Genomic DNA, 24,004 nt, shown 5'->3' with positions numbered 1-24,004 from the left:
AGAGACAGAGGGACAGATGTGAACTTTACATAAACTTTCTGAGATGTAATCTTTCATAGCAGTACGTTCCGGGCCGGAAAGATTGTACAAATGGGCCTTGGGCAATTTAGCACCCGGAATGAGATTAATAGTTCAATCCTAGGGGCGATGTGGCTGCAAGACCTCAGCCTCTTTTTCCCAAAACACATCCTTTAAATCTTTTAGCTACTCCGGAATACCCTCCAGATTAATGTATGACACCAGAACAGCAGAAAGACAACCATTTGAACAATTAGGACCCCGTTTCACAATATCCCAAGATTCCCAGTTAATATCAGGATTATGCAACTGTAACCAGGGGAATCCCAACACCAGTCCCGCTGGAAGAATATCCAGAACATAACATGAAATGTGTTCCTGATGCAAGGAACCCACCTTGAGGAGAAAATCCTCAGAGACAAGCTTAACAATATTCTTAATCAGCGGTGTCTTATCAATGGCAAAGAGGGGGGGCTGGAGGAACGGAGTTAAAGAAAGCCCCCCATGACTGCGTTGCCAGGGGAACGCAGGAGAGCAATTTTTAAATGTGAATGCAGGGAGAAGGGATTGGTTCTGGAGATGGGGAGGGGTAGAGGGGTGGTCTAGTGGGGGGGGCGGGTCATGGAAAAGTGCGGGAAAGGGGCCATTACTGCTGGAATATCTGACCTGAGAAGACGTGCAGTATGGCCTCCTCCGTGGACGAAATCCTGGGGCAGCTGCGGGAGATGGCGAGGTCGCGGCGGGGAGGCTGGCTGGAGGACCAGCTGGCATCTTTGCTGGGCAGTCCGGGAGCCCAGGGGACCAGATCCAGGAGGACCCGTCCTCCAGAGCGACTGTCGCCGGAGATTGGAGGGCGCAGCAACCGCCGGCCACGGAGCCCCTCCCGGGACCCTGCGGTATGTGCGGGCCGGCGGTCACCTTCTTCCCCCGGCCCGGCTTCCGGCAGGAATCCACAGGCCGGAGTTGCCGGCGCTGGACGGCGGTCGGGAGCAGCGGCGGCGCAGGCACAAAGAGGAACACAGGCCGCACCGGAAGTGCCGGGAGGACTTCCGGTTTGCGGCTCCAATATGGCGGCGCCCAGCAGGAGCGGTACCCGGCGGGCAGCGGCGGTGTCTGCGGCGCCGGCGACGAGGAGCAGAAGGCAGGGAGCGACGGGAGCAGCGACCAGCAGCGGAATGGCGGCGGGTACCACGGGGCTTGGTTCACCCCTGGTGCCTGGCAGAGGCGGTGCGGCAAGAGGCAGAGTGGCGGGCGGGCGTACCTCAACCCCACAGCCTGGCCCAGCACGGCGGGGAAGAGCGGTGGCAACTGCTGGGGCTCGTGGGAGAGCCCAGCAAGAAGACAGGTCCGGAGTCGGGCTGGCGGCTGCCAGGTCCAGGTCACCCAGAAGGTCCAGGGAAAACTCCAGTTCTCCTGCTCCGGTCCCCCCTGGTGACGTGGAGGCCAGGGGCGCGGGCCTGGAGCAACACAGCGGCGCAGAGGATTCCGGTTTCAGGAGCGACCCGCGGGAGTTCGGGGATCGCACGGCTGGCGGGGACACAGCACCCGCACAGCTTGGTGAGTATGAAAATGATTCTGTTGCTGGGTTTGATAGTGGTGCTCGGGTTGGGGATAGTTGGTATAGGGGGGTCGATTTGGCAAGGAGTGGGGAGCCCAGCACAGTAGGGGTTCCGGGGGTCAGAGAGCTCCTGGCGGGTATGTCCCAGATACTGAGGAGACTGGATGGGGAGGGCCGGGATGGTGTGCGGTCGCCTCCGTTAGGGGCTTGGTTGCCGGTTTCTGGTACGGGTTCGGGAGGGGGAGGCGGATCCGATAGGGCGTGCGGGGTAGAACTGTCGTCATCGGCGGGGGTGTCGGTGTCGGTACAGACGGATAAGGAAAAAGGGGATAGAATTAGGTTGGATGATAGAGCTAAAGGGGAAGTTTATGTGTGTTTTGAGGGGCCGTTGGGTGCTCATTTAAAGAAAGAGGTTAAGGAGAAAATATGGAAGGACGAATATGTAGAAATTTTTTCCTTGTTGCCTCTGGAGAAGTTTAATCTGGATAAGGGTAAGAAAGAAGATAGCAAGAAGGAAGAGGAGGAGAAGAGGCGTTGGCGATTGATACCGCAGACGTTTGTGAATTGGCAACAGGCGTTTTTTATTTTGGCGGGAGTTATAGGTGAGAAGTTCCCGGAGAACTGTACGGGTTTGTTCTGCTATGTTGATGCGATAGGGGAAGCATACAGGGCGTACGGGGGCCAGGCGTGGTTACGTTACGATGAGCAATTTCGGCAGAGGAAGGCTATTAGGCCAGAGATAAAGTGGAAACAGAAAGACATAGGTTTGTGGTTGAAGGTAATGGCCCCGACGAGGTTTGGGCAGTCCTTTCATGGGGGCGGAGGAAGTAGCGGTCAGCAGTCGGGACAAGGAAGTGGGGGTCAGGGGTCGCAAGGGGTTAAGGACAAAACAGGGACGTGTTGGCAGTTCAATGACGGCCAATGCAAATATGGCAGCACATGCAAGTTCAAGCATGTTTGTTACCACTGCGGAGGGGCCTCACATGGAGCGGCCAAGTGTTTCAAGAAAGCGAGGGGCAAACCAGGGGTGGGAGGCGGTCATGGGGGTGACACCGGTGAAGGTTCTAAGGATGGCCCCTTATCTAAGTAGGTATCCGGATAGGGAAAAGGCTAGATTGCTGTGTGAGGGGTTTTCTGAAGGGTTTAGAATTCCTCATCCGGCTCATGCTATCCCCTTTTCTAAGAAGAACTTGAGGTCGGCTAATTTGCAGCCTGATGTGGTTACGGCTAAATTGGCAAAAGAAGTTGAGCTGGGACGCATGGCGGGGCCGTTTAGTGTTTTACCCGTGGAGGGGGTGGTTGTGTCACCGCTTGGGGTGGTTCCTAAAAAAGAGCCCAACAAGTTTCGCCTTATTCAGCATCTGTCTTATCCGAAGGGCCAGTCAGTTAATGACGGGATAGTGGAGGATCTCTGCTCTGTGGTTTATACCTCCTTTGATACTGCCGTGCAATGGGTGCGGAGGTATGGTTCAGGTGCACTAATGGCTAAGACAGATGTTGAATCGGCTTTTCGGTTGCTTCCGGTTCACCCCGATAGTATCCCGCTGTTGGGATGTTTTTGGAATGGAGGGTTTTACTTGGATAGGTGTTTGCCGATGGGTTGTTCAATTTCCTGCTCGCTGTTTGAAGCTTTTAGTACTTTTCTGGAGTGGGTTGTTCGGGATGTTTCCCAGGTTCCGTCGGTTATTCATTACTTAGACGATTTTTTGTTCGTTGGCCCCCCGGATTCTTTGCTGTGTGGCAATTTGCTGGCTACGATGGAGTGGGTGGCAGGTCAGTTTGGGGTGCCTTTAGCACGTGACAAAAAGGAAGGACCTGTTACGGTGTTGAGTTTTTTAGGAATTCTTATAGATTCGGTGAAGATGGAGTGTCGCTTGCCTGAGGAGAAGCTCTTGGCCTTACGGCAAGAGGTATTGAGATGCGAGAAGCTGCGCAAGGTTACATTGAAAGAGCTTCAGTCGTTGTTGGGGCGGTTAAACTTTGCGTGCCGGATCATGCCGATGGGCAGGATTTTTTGTAGGAGATTGTCGAGAGCTACGGCCGGTGTGCGGTCTGCGCATCATTTTGTACGCTTGAAAAGGGAGCACAGGGAGGATTTGGTGGTTTGGAGGCTTTTTTGGACAACTATAATGGCAGGGCCCTGATTCAACAGGAGGACTTGAACGATTTCGATTGTGAAATTTTTACGGACGCGGCTGGTAGTGTCGGATACGGGGCTTATTGTGCTGGAAAGTGGAGCGTTGGGGGATGGCCGGAGTGGTGATGTGATGCGGGGTTTACAAAAAATTTGGCGTTGTTGGAACTGTTTCCAATTGTGGTTTCGGTGTTCATTTGGGGCAGTACGTTTCAGGATAGGCGGATACGTTTCCATTGTGATAATTCGAGTGTGGTATCGGTGATCAATAGTCTGTCATCTTCATCTCCTCTGGTAATCAAATTGGTTCGGGAGTTAGTTTTGCGGTGCTTGGAGTTGAATACATGGATTTCAGCTGTACATGTTCCCGGTGTGCAAAACTCTATAGCCGATGCTTTGTCTCGTTTGCAGTGGGCGCTTTTCCGGGAGTTGGCTCCAGAGGCGGATGATGCAGGAACGACATGCCCTTTTTATTTGTGGCAGATAGTTGCGGACGAGGAGGACGTCTGATACAGTCGTCAGTGTCAGGAAGGACGTGGTCAGGTTATGAGGCGTCGTGGCATTTGTGGGAAGGGTGGTTGGATCAGTTGGGTTCAGTTGAATCGGATGACGATAAGGTGATGGCGTTGTTGCTTTTCATCGGTTCGGTGGTTGAATGGGGCTGGTCCGTATCGAAGTTGAATAAATTTATAGCTGGGGTTGCTTTTGGTTTCAAGCTTCAGGGTTCTGTTGATGTTACTAAGGAATTTTTGATTCGGCAGGCATTAAAAGGTTTTAGAAGGGGTTTTTCAACGTGTGACACTCGGCGGCCCATATCGTTCGGGATGTTGGAACGTTTGGGTGTAGTCTTGGGGGAAGTTTGTAGTTCTCATTATGAAGCTGTTCTGTTTCGACTGGCTTTTTCGTTAGCCTTTTTTGGGGCGTTGAGAATAGGGGAGCTGGTTTCCCCTAGCAGGTTTACAGCTGGGGGTTTGTTGGCGGGGGATACTGAATTTTGGTCAGGTGGGGTTGCTTTTTGGATCCGGCGGTCAAAGACTGATCAGTTGGGGAAAGGAAGGCATGTGGTTTTGGGAAAAGTGATTGGGGGGACAATGTGCCCTCATAGGTGTTTGGAAGAGTATTGGGGTTTGGATCCGGATAGGTCGGGGCCACTTTTGCGGCATCGTCAGGGCGAATTTTTGTCGCGGTTTCAGTTTACGGCTGTTTTGAGACAAGCTTTGACAATTTTGGGCCTGGATCCGGCGTTATTTGGGACGCACTCCTTCCGAATTGGGGCAGCATCGGAGGCTGCTGGTTTAGGGCTGGATCCGGAGGTTATTCGGCGGATTGGTAGGTGGTCGTCGAATCGTTATTTATCTTATGTGCGTAACTGATTTGTTATTTGTTTAGTAGGGGTATTAATCATTGTTGTATTTTTGCAGGGCGGACCCCACTGCTGGCGTGGATTTTCAGCCATTCTTTCGTGCATTGGGGGGCGATTCGTGCTGATGTTAGACACGATGGTAGGCAATTGGGATTTCAGAGGGAGGCGGTGGTGGTCCGTTGGTTGGGTTTTCGGGGCATGTCCTGGCGGGGGTTTTTGACCGAATTTTCTCGATCGGTTAGTTTGGATCGTTCTCCGGATATGGTTGTTGTGCATTTGGGTGGTAATGATTTGGGGTCTAAGCCGGTGAGAGAACTAATTCGGGACATACGGTATGATCTATTGCGATTGTGGGTATCCTTCCCAGGGATGGTTACGGTGTGGTCCGACATTGTGCCCAGAAAATCGTGGAGGGCAGCTCGCTCTATGAAGGGTATCAATAGGGCTCGGGTGAAGCTAAACAGGGCTGTGGCGAGTTTTGTTTCTCGTAACGGGGGGATGGCGGTTCGCCATTTTGAGTTGGAAGCTGGTGTTGGAAATTACTGGAGGAGCGATGGCGTTCATTTGAACGATATTGGCTTGGATTTGTGGATGTTGGCAATACAAGAAGGAGTGGAGAGGGCCATGGCGGTGGTGGGGCACTCGCGAGCCTGAGGTGTTCAGTGCTGCTCGTGTTTGGCGGGGGGCGGGGTTCTTGGAGTTGGTTTCATGGGGCTGATCTGGCTTTGGTTTACTGGCTCTGGACGGGGATTTGACCTCGGGAGCTTTGGGGTTGGTTTGCCCGGTAAACGGGTTACATGGTGCCCTCGAGCTGGTGGTTACGGCTGGGGGTAAAGAAGGGGTTTTTACATGTTGGTTTTGGGCTTTGCCTATTAGGTGCCAGATTTATTAGCTCCAAGAACCCTCCCCTCAAGTTTTTATACAAATGTATAAATGGTTTTTTATGTTTGTTATTTAATAAAATGGCCGCTGTGGCCAAAATTATCCAAAAGAAATAAGTGTTGTGTTTTAATTTAGGGGGTATTAATTAGTTGGGAGAGTATAAGGATCAATGTGATAAGAGAGGCCTGGTATATCGGAGGTCCCATCTTGGAATACGCAGTCATGATATGGATTGGGGTTTCAAGCCTAAAGATACCTTCACACTGAGCAACTTTAGAATGATAACGATAGCGATCCGTGACGTTGCAGCGTTCTAGATAGCGATCTCGTTGTGTTTGACACGCAGCAGCGATCAGGATCCTGAACTTTATTTCAGCGATGTGTTCACTTGTAACCAGGGTAAACATCGGGTTACTAAGCGCAGGGCTGCGCTTAGTAACCCGATATTTACCCTGGTTACCATTGTAAATGTAAAAAAAAAACAACAACACTACATACTTACATTCCGGTGTCTGTCGCGTCCCCCGGTGTCAGCTTCCCTGCACTGTGTCAGCGCCGGCCGGCCATAAAGCAGAGCACAGCGGTGACGTCACTGCTCTGATTTACGGCCGGCGCTTACACAGTGCAGGGAAGCTGACGCCGGGGGACGCGACAGACACTGGAATGTAAGTATGTAGTCTTTTTTTTTTTTTACATTTACAATGGTAACCAGGGTAAACATTGGGTTACTAAGCGTGGCCCTGCGCTTAGTAACCCGATGTTTACCCTGGTTACCCGGGGACTTTGGCATCGTTGGTCGCTGGAGAGCTGTCTGTGTGACAGCTTTCCAGCAACCACACAACAACTAAACAGCGACGCTGCAGCGATCGGCATCGTTGTCTATATCGTTGCAGCGTTGCTTAATGTGACGGTACCTTAACTGTCCCTATCGTAAGGTACCTTCACACCGAACAACATTACAACAATAACGACAGCGATCCGTGACATTGCAGCGTCCTGGATAGCGATATCGTTGTGTTTGACACGCAGCAGCGATCTGGATCCTGCTGTGACATCGCTGGTCGGAGCTAGAAGGCCAGAACTTTATTTCATCACTGGATCACCCGCTGACATCGCTGGATCGGCGTGTGTGATGCCGATCCAGCGATGTGTTCACTGGTAACCAGGGTAAATATCGGGTTACTAAGCGCAGGGCAGCGCTTAGTAACCCAATGTTTACCCTCGCTACCATTGTAAATGTAAAAAAAAAACACTACATACTTACATTCCGGTGTCTGTCACGTCCCTCGCCATCAGCTTGCCGCACTGACTGTGAGCACCGGCCGTAAAGCACAGCGGTGACGTCACCGCTGTGCTCTGCTTTACGGCCGGCCGGTGCTCACAGTCAGTGCGGGAAGCTGACGGCGAGGGACGTGACAGACACCGGAATGGAAGTATGTAGTGTTTTTTTTTTACATTTACAATGGTAACCAGGGTAAACATTGGGTTACTAAGCACGGCCCTGCGCTTAGTAACCCGATGTTTACCGGGTTACCCGGGGACTTCGGCATCGTTGGTCGCTGGAGAGCTGTCTGTGTGACAGCTCTCCAGCGACCACACAAGGACTTTCCAACGATCACGGCCAGGTCGTATCGCTGGTCGTGATCGTTGGAAAGTTGCTGAGTGTGACGGTACCTTAACTCTTGGACACCAAGCTTAAGTCAATGAAGTTAATGGACGACCCACAGTCCAGAAAAGCTGAAGTGGGTGTGTAACCATCTTCACAACAAAGTTCCACCTCTGACAAAATCTTTTGAAAAGAGGACAAAGGTACCTGAGAGTCTAGGTGACCTCCTCTACAATCACCCAGACTTAGGCATTTCCCGGCAACTTGTTAGTCGGTGGGTAAGAGGGGCAGTCCTTTTTCCAATGTCCAGTACTTCCACAATGAAAACATAATCTCCCTTCATGTCATCATTTTCTCTCCTTCTTCTTGAGGTTAGTGGCCCCAACCTCCATAGGTTCCGTATATGGCATCACTTCGGAATTAACAGGATGTAAAGGAACCTCTCGCTGAAATAAACATCTTTACCGCAACCTCCGATCCATATGAATCTCCTGAGTAATGGCCTCCTCCAAGGAGCTGGGTGGTGGATGGAGAGCCAGAGCATCCTTAAGATGATACAACAGTCCTCTCCTACACTGACATCTTAGCACAGAGTAGTTCCAGGACACTTTGGTGGACCACCATTTAAACTCTGAACAATACCATTCGGCAGTGAGTTTACCCTGGGAGAGACCCATGATCGTGTCCTGTGCCACCCTGCCCGGTCTGGTTAATCAAAAATCAGTCCTAAAGCCTCAAAGATACCATCCACATACTCACCTTCAGTGACAGTAGCAGGTAAAGAAAAAGCCCAAGTTTGAGAACCCTACCGGAGTAAAGAAAAATTATCCCCACCCTTTGACTCTCATCACCTGAGGATCGGGGTCTAAGTGAGAAAAGCAGCTTATAACTTTCCATGAATGTACAGAACTTCACTTTTTCTCTGGAGAAAGTATCTGGGAGCCTGACCGTAGGTTCAGGAAAGTGCAAAAAGACATCCATGGGGTCCGAGTGCTTACAGGCTGATTGTGTCGTAGAACCCTGAAAAGACTTAACCATCTCAGTAAGTTCCCTCTGGAGGTGATTATGGGAAGTGGCCAAGGCTCTATGTTCCACAGACAATTCCTGCATCACTTGAGTCAAATTAGACATCTGATCCACCAGGGTATGAAGCGGATCCATAGGGAACAAAAAAATTCTGTCTAAGGGTGGTTTCACACTTGCGTTTTTGTCTGCAGCGTTTTTTACCAAAAAAACGCATGCGTTTTTTCCCCCTATATTTAACATTGAAAACGCATGCGTTTTTTGGTGTACGCGTTTGCACGCGTTTGTGAACGCATGCGTTTTTTTACTGCATGCGTTCATTTTCTAAAATGCAACTTGTAGTATTTTTGAGGGGCGTTTTTTTGACCAAAAAAACGCATGCGTTTACATGCGTTTTTTTTGGGACAAAAAATGCATTGGAGTCAATGGGGACGCATGCGTTTTTTTGGACATGCGTTTGCATGCGTTTTTTTGACGCATGCGTTTTTTTTTAAAAGATTGAATTAACTGTAGATAAGGTTGTCTAGACACTGATAAGCCTCCCCCATAGCAGCAGGGTTATAAATGGAAGGTTGGGGGAAGTTTCTGGTCACTTCTCATCAGACTCCAAAGAAGACAAGACCCTGCCCGGACGCATTGTTGGACAAGACACAGAGCAATGTGAGTATATCCTAGCCAATGCATTCATTTTCAATTTTTTGGATCTACATGTCCTAATTTCTTCTATTTTTTTCTTTCAACACGCATCAGAATGTCTTCTCCGGAGTCTTCGTCTGATGAGGAGTTCCAGCCACGTCAATCAGAAGTGGATCACGTCAGTGAGCTTAGTTTTTGGTCCTTCAGCTTGGTAGGTATTGACTGTCGCATCGACACATGAGACAATTTGATTTTTTTTTTTTATAGAGCACTTCAACTGAGGGACAGAGAGGTACTGAGCAGCGGAGTCAAGGGTCGGTGGGAAGACGTCAGCGGGTATGTATACCAGGCAGACTGTCCTTATTGAAATATTCTTGAATCTTCCTTTCTGTACCCTTGTTTTTCTTTAAATTTTTCTTGTATCATCCTTTTCTGAAAGTTGTCTTTCATATTCCTGCCCTTTCTCATCTTCGTGTCTTTTTTTTTTCCCAATGTGGTTGAGCAAACTTAAATGATTTTCTTTTAATTTTAGGTTTCACAACGGGACGACAACCGGATTGATAATGACCTGCTGATCACTCTGGTCCAGGAGCGAGTCCCGTTGTGGGACAGCCGGGATCCACAGCACGCCGTCGATAGTGTTCTCCGTCGTTTGTGGAGTGAGGTGGCCCAAGCATTGTGGGATGGCTGGGAGAATTCCCTGCCACGGGTCCGTAATGCATTTGGTAAGTATTGCACGGCAGTGTGAAGCAACAGACCTTGGCCATGCTCTCTTGACTGTGTGTCATGAAAGAAACTTTTCGTAGTTTCTGTCATCACACACAGTCAAGAGAGCACGGCCAAAAGTCCTTTTTCTGACCATTATATTTTATTGTTATTTCACAGTGGACAAACTAAGAACACGTTGGCGTTCCATGAAGGACTGCTTCAACAAGGACCTGCGTGCAGGGAAGAGTGCAGCTAGTGGTTCCGGAGCAAGGCACCGGCTCTACAAATATCACCGTGTGCTGGCCTTCCTGAGACCGGTCCTTCTCATGAGAACGTAAGTATTTCTCACATGCCTCCGGTTGTATTGCATTGAGATAATCTGTCATTTTTAATTCAACAGGATGTACCGTCTTGTTATAGTTTGGTATTAATTTTCTGTTTTCTTTTTTCACAGCACACACTGCACGACTGTCGCCACAGGTTCTGGAGCGGTCCTTCAGCCGGCAGCCACGGACCCGTCCCAGCCATCCAGCAGCGCAGCACCAGGTGGGTCTTCCACACTCACTGGAGACCAGGGGGCTGGCCCATCAGGTCTTCCCCTTTCGCAGTCCTCTTTCGCTGCACCCATTTTTGCGGGCTTATCCCGGCAGCGACAGAGGGCTTCGGATAGGTCCCTCATGCTCGAGTTTTTGCACTTGAGCTCGGTTTTACACGAAGCTATCAAGGCTTTAGGTGACAGAATGGATGTGTCCCATAATCTCTTAGATTGCCGCATCCAGGATGTCGCCAAAAGCGTTGATCAAGTGAAAGCTGACCTCCAGAAGCCAGCTCATCATTTTTTTAATCAAATCCAACGGGGCATGTCGGAACACCTTAGCCCTGATCTCCAGCTGAGTGTGATGCAGGCCTGCAATGTTGCTTTTGTGCAGGCTATGCAGCAGAGTCAGAGTCGTAAGGTGGCGGCATATCCAACTGTGCCGTCACTGTCACAAGTAAACACCATTCCTACCTCTGCTGCATACCACTGCACGGCCACCTCTATTCCCTCTACAGGTGTACTCCACTACAGCGCCAACACGATGACGAGTGCTGTTGGCCATCCCACCGCCACCACCGTGACAACCGCTGCTCCGGCTTGGACCTCCTCCGCTGACACCACGATGACGCAGGACCCTGGCGTGGCTTATCGGCCCGGCCCCCTCCCGATGCAGCAGGACCCATCCATGCCATATCAGACCGGCCCACCCCCGATGCAGCAGGACCGAGGCCTGGCATATCGGACCGGACCCACCCCGATGCAGCAGGACCGAGGCGTTGCTTTCCGGGCAGGACACCCCCCCATGCAGCAGGACCCAGGCCAGGCGTATAGGATGGCCCACCCCCCCATGCAGCAGGACCCAGGCATGGCGTATCGCACCGGGCCCCCCATGATGCAGCAGGACCAAGCCATACCTTTCCGGGCAGGACCCACCCCGATGCAGCAGGACCCATCCATGGCTTTATGTTCCCCCCCACCAGCAATGCAGCAGGACACTGGTATGGGCTTTGTTTCCCCCCCCAACGATGCACCAGGACCCTGGGAGGGTTTTATGTTCCCCCCCCATCGAGGCACCAGGATCCTGGGAGGGTTTTTGTTTCCCCCCCCCCCCCCCAATGAGGCACCAGGACCCAGGCGAGACTTTAACTTTCCCCCCCACTACAATGGTATTGGACTCAGACATTGCCGAGCGCTCCACAATGGAGACGGACTGTGTAATTGTGGAGCCGGGTCCTGACGTGTCTCCCGCCCACACTTTACAACCTAGCCCAAGAAGACTTCCCCCAACCAGGAAAACCCCACGGAAAACAGGCAAAACGCATAAAAAACAAAAAACTTTGATTATTCCTCCCCCCTCACCTACCGATGTGTCTCAACCTTCCAGTGTGTCTCAAGCCCCTCATGTTTTAAGCCCCATCCCCGAACTTCCAGACCCTTCAAGTTTTCTTGCCCATTCTCCTGCCACCTCTGCCTCCTCCACGGTGAGCCAGGCTTCAGTTCTGAATACCCCCCAGTTACGTCACTCAACCCCAAGCCGGCGTGGTACAACCCGCCGCGGTACAAAAAAATAAATTTGGTTGTGTTTCCTCAATAAAAAAAAGTTTATTTGCAACAATTATGTTTGGTTTATTGTGTCTTTCACCGCTCTCAATACACACCAATAAACTTCGTCACACACTTATTCTTTTGGCCAAAACATATCTCCAGTAGTATAAAATACCAGACAACATCTATATGTGTTTCTTTAGTATACAGATATGAGTTGGCCAAAAAAATAGTAGTTATTTCCATACTCTTATTTTTAACTAGTGTAGTGTCACTGTACAAAGAGAAAATGGTGGGAATCAAGTTCAGAACTCAACTGAACCGGTCAGATGTCAAAATAGACACCTGACCTATTTAGTTGATTACTGACTTGTATATTCACCATATTCTATATAGCACATTATGTGACAATGTTTGACAAACTGATGGGACAATGGTTGGCACACGCTAACTATCTATCCTCACCTGGGCAGGTGTAAGAAATTTTGAATTCATGATCATGTATATGTTCATCATGAATTCATTATTTCTTACACTTGACTTGACAGGTATAGAGAGCGTGCCAGTCTTGACGCAATGACGTCAAGAAGATTACCAATAAATAAATTAAAATCTGGTTACATTATTATAAGTATGCGGCCCGTGTTTATATCATTCTTTGTAAACCAAAATAGGGAGTGCAACTGAGGTCAATTATGATGAAAAAATAAAAATTATTCCCTCATCAACTATCACCCACTCCTGGTTTTTGATTACAAATTATGATATACATATCTACTGCCCATCTTTGGTCAACCTTTGTTTAGACAGGAAAAAGACAGGAGACATGGTGAACACAAAAAAGTTTATAAATTAGAAAAATTTGTATCAGTATTTAATAATTGGTAAACATTAACATACAACAGGACATTTAAACAACATTGTCTTGCCATGAAACCCGTCCAATATCGGACACAAAATAGGCCGCAAATTGGTCCCGCATAAGACCAACGGCTGCAGTTGACCGCATCGGGTGATGCTGAAAATCTGGCAATAGGTGTGAAACTGGTTCATCAAGTTCAATGTGGGGTCGCTCCTTAGCCATTATATAATTGTGTAGAACCACACAAGCTTTGACCACCTCGTCCACTGTTTCCACTTTTAGATTGATGGCTGTTGCAAGAATGCGCCATTTAGCAACCAGAATGCCAAAGCTGCACTCTATGGTTCTTCTGGCCCTGGTCAGTCTGTAGTAGAATATTCTTCGAGTGTGGTCCAAGTCCCTACTAGAATAGGGCTTCAGGAGATTTTCACACATCTGGAAGGCCTCATCCCCAACCATAACAAATGGCAGCGGTGGGCCTTGAGTGTTGGGGAGAGGCTGTGGAGGGGGGAAATTAAAATTGTTGCCATATACCTGACGGCCCATATCCGAGCTCTTGAAGGTCTGGGAATCATTGCCACGGCCAAAAGCTCCAATGTTCACGGCGATAAAGCGACACTCCGCATCCGCTATTGCCATGAGCACTACCGAAAAATATTTTTTATAATTAAAAAACTCAGATCCAGTTCTGGCAGGTTTGACAATGTGGATGTGCTTCCCATCCACTGCCCCTAAACAGTTTTGAAAATCACACACGTTAAAAAATGTTTTTGATATTTCCCGCCACATGTCCACGGTGGGTACGGGTATAAACTCCTCACGGAGTACATTCCATAACGCACGACAGGTGTCCACAACAATTCCGGAGAGGGTTGAGATTCCAAGGCGGTATTGGAAGTGCAGGGAAGATAAACTCTCTCCTGTGGCAAGAAATCTAGAAGAAAAAGAAACAAAAAAAAATTTAAAATCGGCTCTTAATGGTGTGTTTAAAAAAAAAAAAAACACACATAGAAAACATGTCATAACAAAAAAATTGCACGGTCATTGGTTTAGTTTTGGAACGTACCATAATGTCACTAACAGACGTTCCTCAGGTGGAATTGCTCTACGGAGCCGTGTGTCCTGTCGCCTTATGGATACTTTGACACGAGCCAGTAAATCCCGGGAAAGAATCCTGAGACATTCTGGTATAATCCTGGAATTTCTCCGGGTTGGCATTCAGCTCCGCATAGAGCGTGTGATATGCTCCACGGGTTTCACGCACTTCAATGATGGGGTGCCTCCAAAACCGCCGACGCTGTCTCCTTCTCCATCTTTGGCGGTTTCGGTCTTGCTCCCAAGCAAAAACACAGGCAAGGAAAATTTTGAAGCTGAACTCCAGTTTGAAATAAAAGCTCTCCATTGAAAGATCCATCATGACACCGGAAACAGTAGCAAGCTGTGAACATTTCGGTACCCCTAGGGTCAATATATTTAGAGAAAATCACATACGCCCTCTCTATTCCCATTGGTTGTGTTACTGGTGACCTTTTTTTTTTGTTTTGTTTTTTTCTAAAAATTGCTCAAAAAAACGCAAACGCATACAAAAACGCATGTAAACGCGTGTAAACGCTGTGTTTTTTTGACGCACGCGTTCAACGCGTGCGTCAAAAAAACACAGCGTTTACACGCGTTTACATGCGTTTTTGTACCATGCGTTTTTTTTAAAAAAACGCATGCGTTCAAAAACGCAAGTGTGAAACCAGCCTAAGCCGTAGGGGTCCCCAACCTGTAGCTCGGGAGCCACATGTGGCTCGCGGTCCCAGGAATTGTGGCTCATGACTGTCTGCCAGCTTGGTGCATTAGCTCCAGGTCTAGTAAACATATATGAAGAGCACATCTCAAAATAGTGAAATTTTGAGTAGCTCAGCACAGAAGATCAGATATGGATGCACATATATTGGTCTTAGGGGTTTAGAGATGTTTTAGATATAGTATGCTGGAGGATGATACTACCTATTAGAGGAGGTTCTTGAAGCTGGATGCAACAGTGTGTTGGGAGTCCTTGATGGGATAATACTGAATTGGAGCATTGTGGGAACCCCAGGGTCTCAGTGCACTGCTTTGGAGTGATTTCTGTGGAAAAGCTTCGGTTATCATTATACTCGTAATGGGGGCTTTGGTTGGCATGACTTTGAAGGGGACAGAAGCAGGATGTTGCTCATGACCCCCTCTCAGAGCTGAATGTGGCTCGCAACCCTATCTCAGTGCTGAATGTGGCTCTCAAGGTCAAAAATGTTGGGGACCGCTGGCTAAGGCCAGTTATAATGTCATGCTGCAGCACTACAGGTAAATGCAAAGTCCACTAGATGGCAGCAGAGTGGAGAGAGGGCTGAAATCCTGCTCAAAGCAGACCAGCAAAACTGCAGCGAGGCTACCACCAGGTGGCAGCAGAATAGTCAGACCAGCTGGGTCGATACCAGAGAGTAGCATAGTACAAAGGGGAATCCCAAACACAGAGTCAGAGGAGCGCCAAAAGGTCAGTACTGGTCCGTAGCAGAGGTACCAGAAGGAAGAGACAAAATCAGGTCAGAGCCAAAGCAGAGTCGAGTACCGGGGAATCCAAACACACAGGGACACACAGAGTCGAGGTGGGGAGAGAGGAATGAACAGACAAGGGCAAAGACAGTTAAATGCAGCAGGACAAACCAGGGTTTCACCAGAGCCAGCTACACACACAGTAGGCAGAAAATACAACTGCCACTGCCCTTAGGATGCAGTGCAGAGAAATAGCAGACCCAACACCGCAACGAGGCAGAGAAAGTTAACACCTGACATGACCAGACCGGAACAGGAGAGGCAAGACCCAAAACCTGGTCTGGATCATGACATAGGAACAGTATGGATCCCTAAAGGGGTTTCCACTACTCGGACAACTCCTTCTGAATCCCTATATTCCCCCCCCCCCCACAGTAAAATATTAAAACCTGCACTCACTTCCAGTGTTGGCACCATTCCAGTGGTGTCACATCATAATATTACCAATGCATCATAAGTCACCCTGAAAAATTGCTCCTATGGCAACTGATTTGATGACATACGTGGCTCTTCTCAGCAGTGGCAAAATCCTTTTGCTTGGCAATGGTTGCAGAGAAAAGCAACAAGTGCATCAGGCCTGTTGTTTTAAAGCACATTGCAGCCAAAAGTAATTTAGAAATGTTATCAAGTGACCATAAACTGACTGCAATCATTCTATAAAAATGTTGTAAGTATACGTAGTTAAAAAAGTAATAATCATTAATTTCCCACCATCATTAATTAATAAGTTTTTGAATATTAAGAGGAAGGGATAAGCAGAGCCATGTCTGTAAATATACTGGAAAGCTAACAGCTAACCATGCTCTAAATGTCTGATATCTTCTTAGTTATCAAGTGAGATGTCATTCATCACTGTACCTGTTGGCCTGGTTGATCTCATCTTCGAATGATCTTGCCGGTAAAAGCTTTTGTTATCATGTATAGTCTAGACATGTCATTGATAAAATGTATTCTTCATTGACAATAGCCTCCATTTTTGTTAATGTCATGTGGGACTGTAGCCTTTTATTGTACAGAAAAAAACAATCCATCAGATCTATAGTATACAGAAACACATGACATTTTATGGAAGAGAGGTCCCAAGACCAGGTATATGTATATAGATTATGGGAAGGAATTGATCGGAGAGTCTCAGCTTCTGCTTAAATCATAGATACATTATCTCACACTTAGATTCTGCAAAAGATTTTTGCAAATATACTGAATGCCTTTATATAATGCATTCTCCATTGGCTGTAGCTTTATTAATATAGTGATGTACTGTGGTTTAGGATCACATAACTATATAAGAGTATATATAGCAGTATATAACTATTTTTAACACAGGTATATAAATAATAAACAGCTATATACAGTGGCATGTAAAGGTTTGGACACCATTGGTCAAAATTACTGTTATTGTGAACAGTTAAGCAATTTGAAGATGATATGATCTCTAAAAAGCCAAACATTAAAGATTACACATTTCCTTTGTGTTTTAGACAATATATATATATATATATATATATATATATATATATATATATATTCATCTTTTAAATTTTAAAAATTGCAAAAAAGAAAATGAGCCAATTCAAAAGATTGGGCACCCTACATAGTTAGTATCTAGTAGCACCCCCTTTTGCAAGTATCACAGCTTGTAAATGCTTTTTGTAGCAGCCAAGAGTCTTTCAATTTTTGTTTGAGGGATTTTCATGCACTCTTTCTTGGCAAATTCTTCCAGTTCTTTGAGATTCCTGGGTGAGATTCCTGCTATTTTGAGGTTTCGCCACAGATTTTCAATGATGTTCAGATCAGGGGACGGTGAGGGCCATTGTAAAACCTTCAGCTTGCGCCTTCTGAGGTAGTCTATTGTCGATTCTGATGTGTGTTTAGGATCATTATCCATTTGATGAAGCCATTTTATTTTCAACACTAGCTACTTTTTTTACAGATGATATTATGTTTACATCAAGAATTTTTTGACATTTCATTGAATCCATTCTTCCCTCTACCCGTGAAATGTTCCCTGTGCCATTGGCTGCAACACAATCCCAAAGCATGATTGATCCAACCCACATGCTTTCAGCATGATAATGATTCCGAGCACCAGTCAGGTCAACGAAGGAAAGGCTTCGTAAGAAGCATATGAAGGCCCTGTAGCTGCTTAGCCAGTCTCCAGATCTCAACCCTATAGAAAACCTTTGGAGGGAGTTAAAAGTCCGTGTTGCCCAACAACAGGCCCAAAACATCACAGCTCTAGAGGAGATCTGCATGGAGGAATGGGCCAACATACCACTAACAGTCTGTGCCAACCTTGTGAAGACTTGCAGAAAACGTTTGACCTCTGTCATTGTCAACAAAGGATATATAGCAAAATATTGAGATGAACTTTTGTCAATGACCAAATACCGTACTTATTTTCCGCCATAATTTGCAAAATAAATCTTGCCAAATCAGACAAGGTGATTTTCTGGATTTGTTTTCTCATTTTGACTCATAGTTGTGGTCTATCTATAATGTCAATTACAGGCTTCTCTCATCTTTTTAAGTGGGAGAACTTGCACAATTGGTCGCTGACTAAATACTTTACTTCCCCACTGTAGCTCTTTGGGGCTCTAATGTATGCAGTATGCTAATTTTGATAATTAGATTAATGAATTGCAGTTTATTTGAAGTCCAACAGATATCGAGCAAATCAGGATATTATAGTGATTTTTGTCGAACGGTGACATTCTATCTGCTACAAGTGACAAATACAGTTCAGGTAAGTTTACAACAGAACTCGTTACTAAACTTCTGTGGCTCTCTAGAGGATTCCCATTTGTGACACACTGACAAATGTATTTTAATTTCAAAAGGTAAAGTAGATTCACATGCAGTGACAAACTGCCAATTGTCCAAGGCACTATGGGGACAGTAAAGGCCCCTTCACACTTAGCGACGCTGCAGCGATACCGACAACGATCCGGATCGCTGCAGCGTCGCTGTTTGGTCGCTGGAGAGCTGTCACACAGACCGCTCTCCAGCGACCAACGATGCCGGTAACCAGGGTAAACATCGGATAACTAAGAACAGGGCCGCGCTTAGTAACCCGATGTTTACCCTGGTTACCTTCCTAAAAGTAAAAAAAACAAACAGTACATACTTACCTAACGCTGTCTGTCCCCGACGCTGTGCTCTGCACTCCTCCTGTACTGTCTGTGTGAGCACAGCGGCCGGAAAGCAGAGCGGTGACGTCACCTCTCTGCTTTCCGGCTGACCGACGCTCACAGACAGTACAGGAGGAGTGCAGAGCACAGCGCCGGGGACAGACAGCGTTAGGTAAGTATGTACTGTTTGTTTTTTTTACTTTAACGATGGTAACCAGGGTAAACATCGGGTTACTAAGCGCGGCCCTGCGCTTAGTTACCCGATGTTTACCCTGGTTACCAGTGAAGACATCGCTGGATCGGTGTCACACACGCCGATCCAGCGATGTCCACGGGAGATCCAGCGACGAAATAAAGTTCTGGACTTTCTTCAGCGACCAACGATCTCCCAGCAGGGGCCTGATCGTTGGTCGCTGTCACACATAACGATTTTATTAACGATATCGTTGCTACGTCACAAAAAGCAACGATATCGTTAACAATATCGTTATGTGTGAAGGTACCTTAAGTTGGGAGGGCCTATCAATGTCTAGCATCTCAATTTCAACAGTATCTACATACAATGGTGGAACAGGGAGCAATCAACTCTCTGCTCTACCATTCATCCTTTGCAACTGAGTATCAATGCAGTAGATTTGATAACTTCACTGAATTATGCTGTGTGGAGCCTCAGTCCACACACAGCATAGATTGGAGTGAAAATTTGGGGAATGGGCCTTTTTTTGCCAATCAGTAATCTAAGAAGGCACTATGAGGCCTCATAATGTGTGTGGAGGTCACTGCGGGGGCTTCATGATGTGTGTGGGGAAACTTTACATGCATCATACAATGAGGAGTCACTGCTTTGCCCTCATGTTCTCAACATTGAAGTCAACTACTACTTTTAATACAACTATGTGCAAAAATAACACTTTTTAGTGGGCAGCAAAAACAAAGGTATACCCCTGTTTAAGCACAATATGGTATATTTGTGGGACTTAACTTCTGCAGAACATTTCAAGTGTAATGTACATAAATATTCTCAACTCATTCTGTGCATTGTCTATATGGTATGAGTAAGGCTATGTCAGAAGCTTCCATTGACACGAAGAATAGTACAAGATGCAGGGTTATTATTCCAGTAAAAATGACAGATATGATGGAACCATTCGTTTATTCCAGGTTCCAGATCCAGCACTGCCCTCAATTTCATTTTTCTACTCCTATAATAAAACTGAACAACAGAATTGACAATACAAGTGTGAACTCAGCCTATGCCTCGTGTAGTGAATCTATGAATAAGAAGAACTATCTAAAAAGCAAGCAGAACAACATAGCCCCCTGTAAAGATAATGAAGGGCCATTTACTAAGCTATAGACCAACATGCCTGGTAATACCGCCTGTAAATATTTTGTGCACAGTGCTATACGTGAGTTGGGTCTTGCAAAACAGATAAACCCCAGGGTTGCACTAATGCTCTTTGCAGGATATCATGAACCAATTTCTGAGAGAAATGTTTAGGCCTTGCCTTTGTTGCTTGTTCAGAGAAGATATACACTTTCTCTCACTGTATGCTTGCAGAATGGTCAATCTCTCCTTAGTTTAACCACTTCAACCCTTCACCATCCAACCTGTTTCCCTTTTCTTGACACGACCATATTTTTCAATTCTGACCAGTATCACTTTATGTGGTAACAATGCTGGAACACTTCAATGTATCCCAGTGATTCTGGGAATGTTTTTTTGCCACAAATTGTACTTTATTAAAGTGGTGAATTCAGGCCGATGTTTTACGTGTTCATTTGTTAAAATTTCCGAACTGTCGAGAAAATGTTGAAAATTTAGCAACTTTCGAAATTTTTATTTTTATGCCCTTAAAGGGAACCTGGCACCCCCCTGGGCGTTTTTAAGTAAAAGAGCCACCTTCAGCAGCACTAAGGCTGCATTCTCTGAAGGTGGCTCTTATGCTTAGTATCCCTAGGAATGCTGAAATAATGACTTTTATAAATTTCCCGCCATACCTCTATTGTGTTTCAGAGGTATGTCTTCTACCCCGAAACACAGGAGGCGGCGCAGAGACGCAAGAGGGAGATGATTGACGTCTCGGAGGCGGTTGACACCAGGGGAAAAGACATACATCCGGGACACAATAGAGGTATGGTGGGCAATTTATAAAAGTGATTATTTCAGCATTCCTAGGGATACTAAGCATAAGAGCCACCTTCACAGAATGCAGCCTTGGTGCTGCTGAAGGTGGCTCTTTTACTTAAAAACACCCTGGGGGGTGACAGGTTCCCTTGAAAACAGATAGTTATATCACACATTATAGTTAATAAATAACCGATGTCAACTTTACATCAGCATCTTTTTTTAAGCATAATTTCTTTGTTGTTAGGAAATTAGAAGGGTTAAAAGTTGATCAGCAATTACTAAATTTTCCAACAACATTTAGAACACCATTTTTTTAGGCACCTTATCACATTTGAATTGACTTTGAGAGCAGAATGACAGAAAATATTCAAAGCTGACACCATTTTAAAAACTGCACCCATCAAAGTGCTCAAAACCGCATTCAGTAAGATTATTAACCCTTTAGGTGTCTCACAGGACTTAAAGCAATCTGGAAGGAAAAAATGAAAACTGAAGTTTTTCCAGCAAAAATGATGATTTAACCCCACATGTAGGATTTTCACAATTGTAACAGGAGAAAATGGACATACAACTTGTTGTTCAATTTCTCTTGAGTTCGGCATATCCCATATGTGGTGGAAAACTACTGATTGGAGGTACAGCAGGGCTTGGAAGGGAAGGAGCACCGCTCAGCTTTTTCAACTCAAAATTGTCTGTAATTGATAACGGACACCATGTCACATTTGCACAGCCCCTAATGTACCTAAACATTGCAAACTCCCAACATGTGACCCCATTTTGGAAGCTACACCCTTCAAGGAACTTATCTAAAGGTATTGTGACGTTGAGCACCTTAAACTCACTAGTGCTTCACAGAAATTTGTAATGATGAGCTGTGAAAATTAAAAAAATACATTTTTCATGAAAAAAATATTTGTTTTTTCCCAAAACTTTTATATATGCAAGGGTGAAAGGAGAAAATAGTCTATACAATTTGTGCAATTTTTCCTTAATACAATCCCATATCTGATGGAAAGGGAAGGAGCGCCTAATGAATTATGGAGCTCACTTTTGGCTGGAATAGATTGCAAATGCCATGTCATATTTGAATAGCCCCTGATGTGCCAAAACAGCAGAAACCCCAACCCCATTTTGGAAACTAAGCCTATAGAAAAATTCTTCTAGGCATGTAGTGAGCATTCTTAATCTTTAGGAAATTCACAGAATTATATAACATCAGGCTGAGTAAATGGAAAATTACAATTTTTTCCACTAAAATGTTGCTTTGGCCCCGAGTTTTTAATTTTCAAAATGGATAATAGTAGAAAATTAATGGTACAATTTGTGACGAAATTTCTCATGAGTACGCCAATATCCCATATGTGGTCAAAATCTACTTTTGAGGCACAGTGCAAAGCTCAAAAGGGAAAAATCTCATTAGAGGAGCTGGGTCTCACTAACTGCAGTGAGAGCCAGTGATGCTGGTGAGCATTGTTGTCACTACCTGATGCTTGTGAACAGCAGTCACTTTACTGCTATTCACAGCCTCCAGAGACAAATTTGGGGGATGTGGACTACATTGGAGCTCTGTGGGAACATTTTCAGTAATAAATTGATGAACAAAGGACTGTCTTTTGCTTTTCTTTCTGTCTTTTTATGTTTTTCAGGTATCCATTTCTGGACTTCATTGCATCTGTTGGATTACGGAGGACCTGCGTGGGATTTTTTAATCTTTCCAATAAATCTGTGAGGGTGTTTTTTTTTTTTTTTTGACAAATCACAGCTGTCATCAACCCCAAGTAAAATTTCTCGGGTGACTGACGGTTTGTCTTATTAGGCTGAGAAGGCGCTAATATCCATGGACATTCCCAGCCAAATAAGACCTGCTCCCAGCTATTTTGAGTCCCACACATTTTGACCAGCAAAGGCAAAGAAGACAGCTGAGAGCTGATATTAATATGTTTGGAAGTTCTATGGTTATTGGACCCTTCCCAGCATAATAAGACCAGTTCACAGCCAATAGAAGCCAATGGGGGCCCTAACTTTTGTGCTGTAAACTAGGTGTTCTAAGGCGTAGAGGGCTGCAAAAGGAAGCAAAATGGGAATAAGAGAAGGATAATTGCCCTGCAAACAAATGTGAATAAGAAATTGACTTAACATAACATAGAATTAAAAAATATTCTTGAACCAGGAGGTGGAGGTACAGGTGGAGGTGAGGGTGTTCGTGTAAGAGGCAGGGGAGGAGGTATCCAACACTAGAGATTGCCGAACCTAAACAGTAAAGTTTGGAGTCTGTACCTAACACCTAGTGTCGGTACACAGACCCCAAACATGGACTTCACCAGGAAGTCCTTGTTACTATTTGTCAGTTTCGCACACTGTCATCTATGTGATAGCACAAGAAGCACCAATGGCTCTGACTGGCAGTAAGTTAGTTAACGCGGGCCAGAGCACTGCGGCTCCCATGCTGTCAGATGACAGCGTGAGCCAGCAGCTGTGACCGGTGGTAAAAAGGTTATTACAAGCCACAGGAGATGGCTGTTGAGAGAGTACTACTCTCATCAGCATGTGCCTGCTGCCGCTGATAATTGCTAAATAAATTTGAAGAAATGAAAAATCACATGGGACTTCTTCTATATTTGATAACCAGCGCAGGCAAAACCGACATCTGCGTCCTGCAGCTTTCAGCTGTCAGCTTTATCATGGCTGGTTATCATTATAGAGGAGTCCCATGCTTTTTTTTATCATATGGACCCCCATTTTTGACAACTAGCCAAGTTAAAGCAGACAGCTGGGGGCTGGTATTCTCATACAGGTAAGGGGTCATTTATATTGGCCTGCCCTGCTTAAAATAGCAGCCCACAGATGCCCTCAGCTGTTTTATGGCCGCTGCCATCAAGTCCAGTGGTTAGTAATGGAGATGCATCTATAAGATGCCCCCATTACTGACTCCATAGCTAGACTTTAAGAAAAAAACAAAGCCAGAGTAAAATTCTTTAATTGGAATAATGACACAGACTCCATTATTTGAAATAAAAATTAAAAAAGCACAGTTATACTCATCTTTATGCCTAATACACTGAAACCAGACATGTGTAGAAGACAGAAAATAATAAACAACCATAATACTCATCTTTAAGCCTAATCCACCGATGCCCATGTCACCTGAAAAAGAAGAAAAATAATAAACAACCATATCCCTCACCTTCCCGTGTGAAGATAATCCATTTCTGTCCCATATAGATCCGGATTATTTGGATAGCAGTGACATCAATGATGCGACCGTTATCCACGCCAGTCGGCTACCCATCCC

This window comes from Ranitomeya imitator, chromosome 6, assembly GCF_032444005.1.
Source record: "Ranitomeya imitator isolate aRanImi1 chromosome 6, aRanImi1.pri, whole genome shotgun sequence".
NCBI lineage: Eukaryota > Metazoa > Chordata > Amphibia > Anura > Dendrobatidae > Ranitomeya > Ranitomeya imitator.
The sequence above is the reverse complement of the archived record's forward strand: the minus strand, read 5'-3'. Positions refer to the sequence as shown.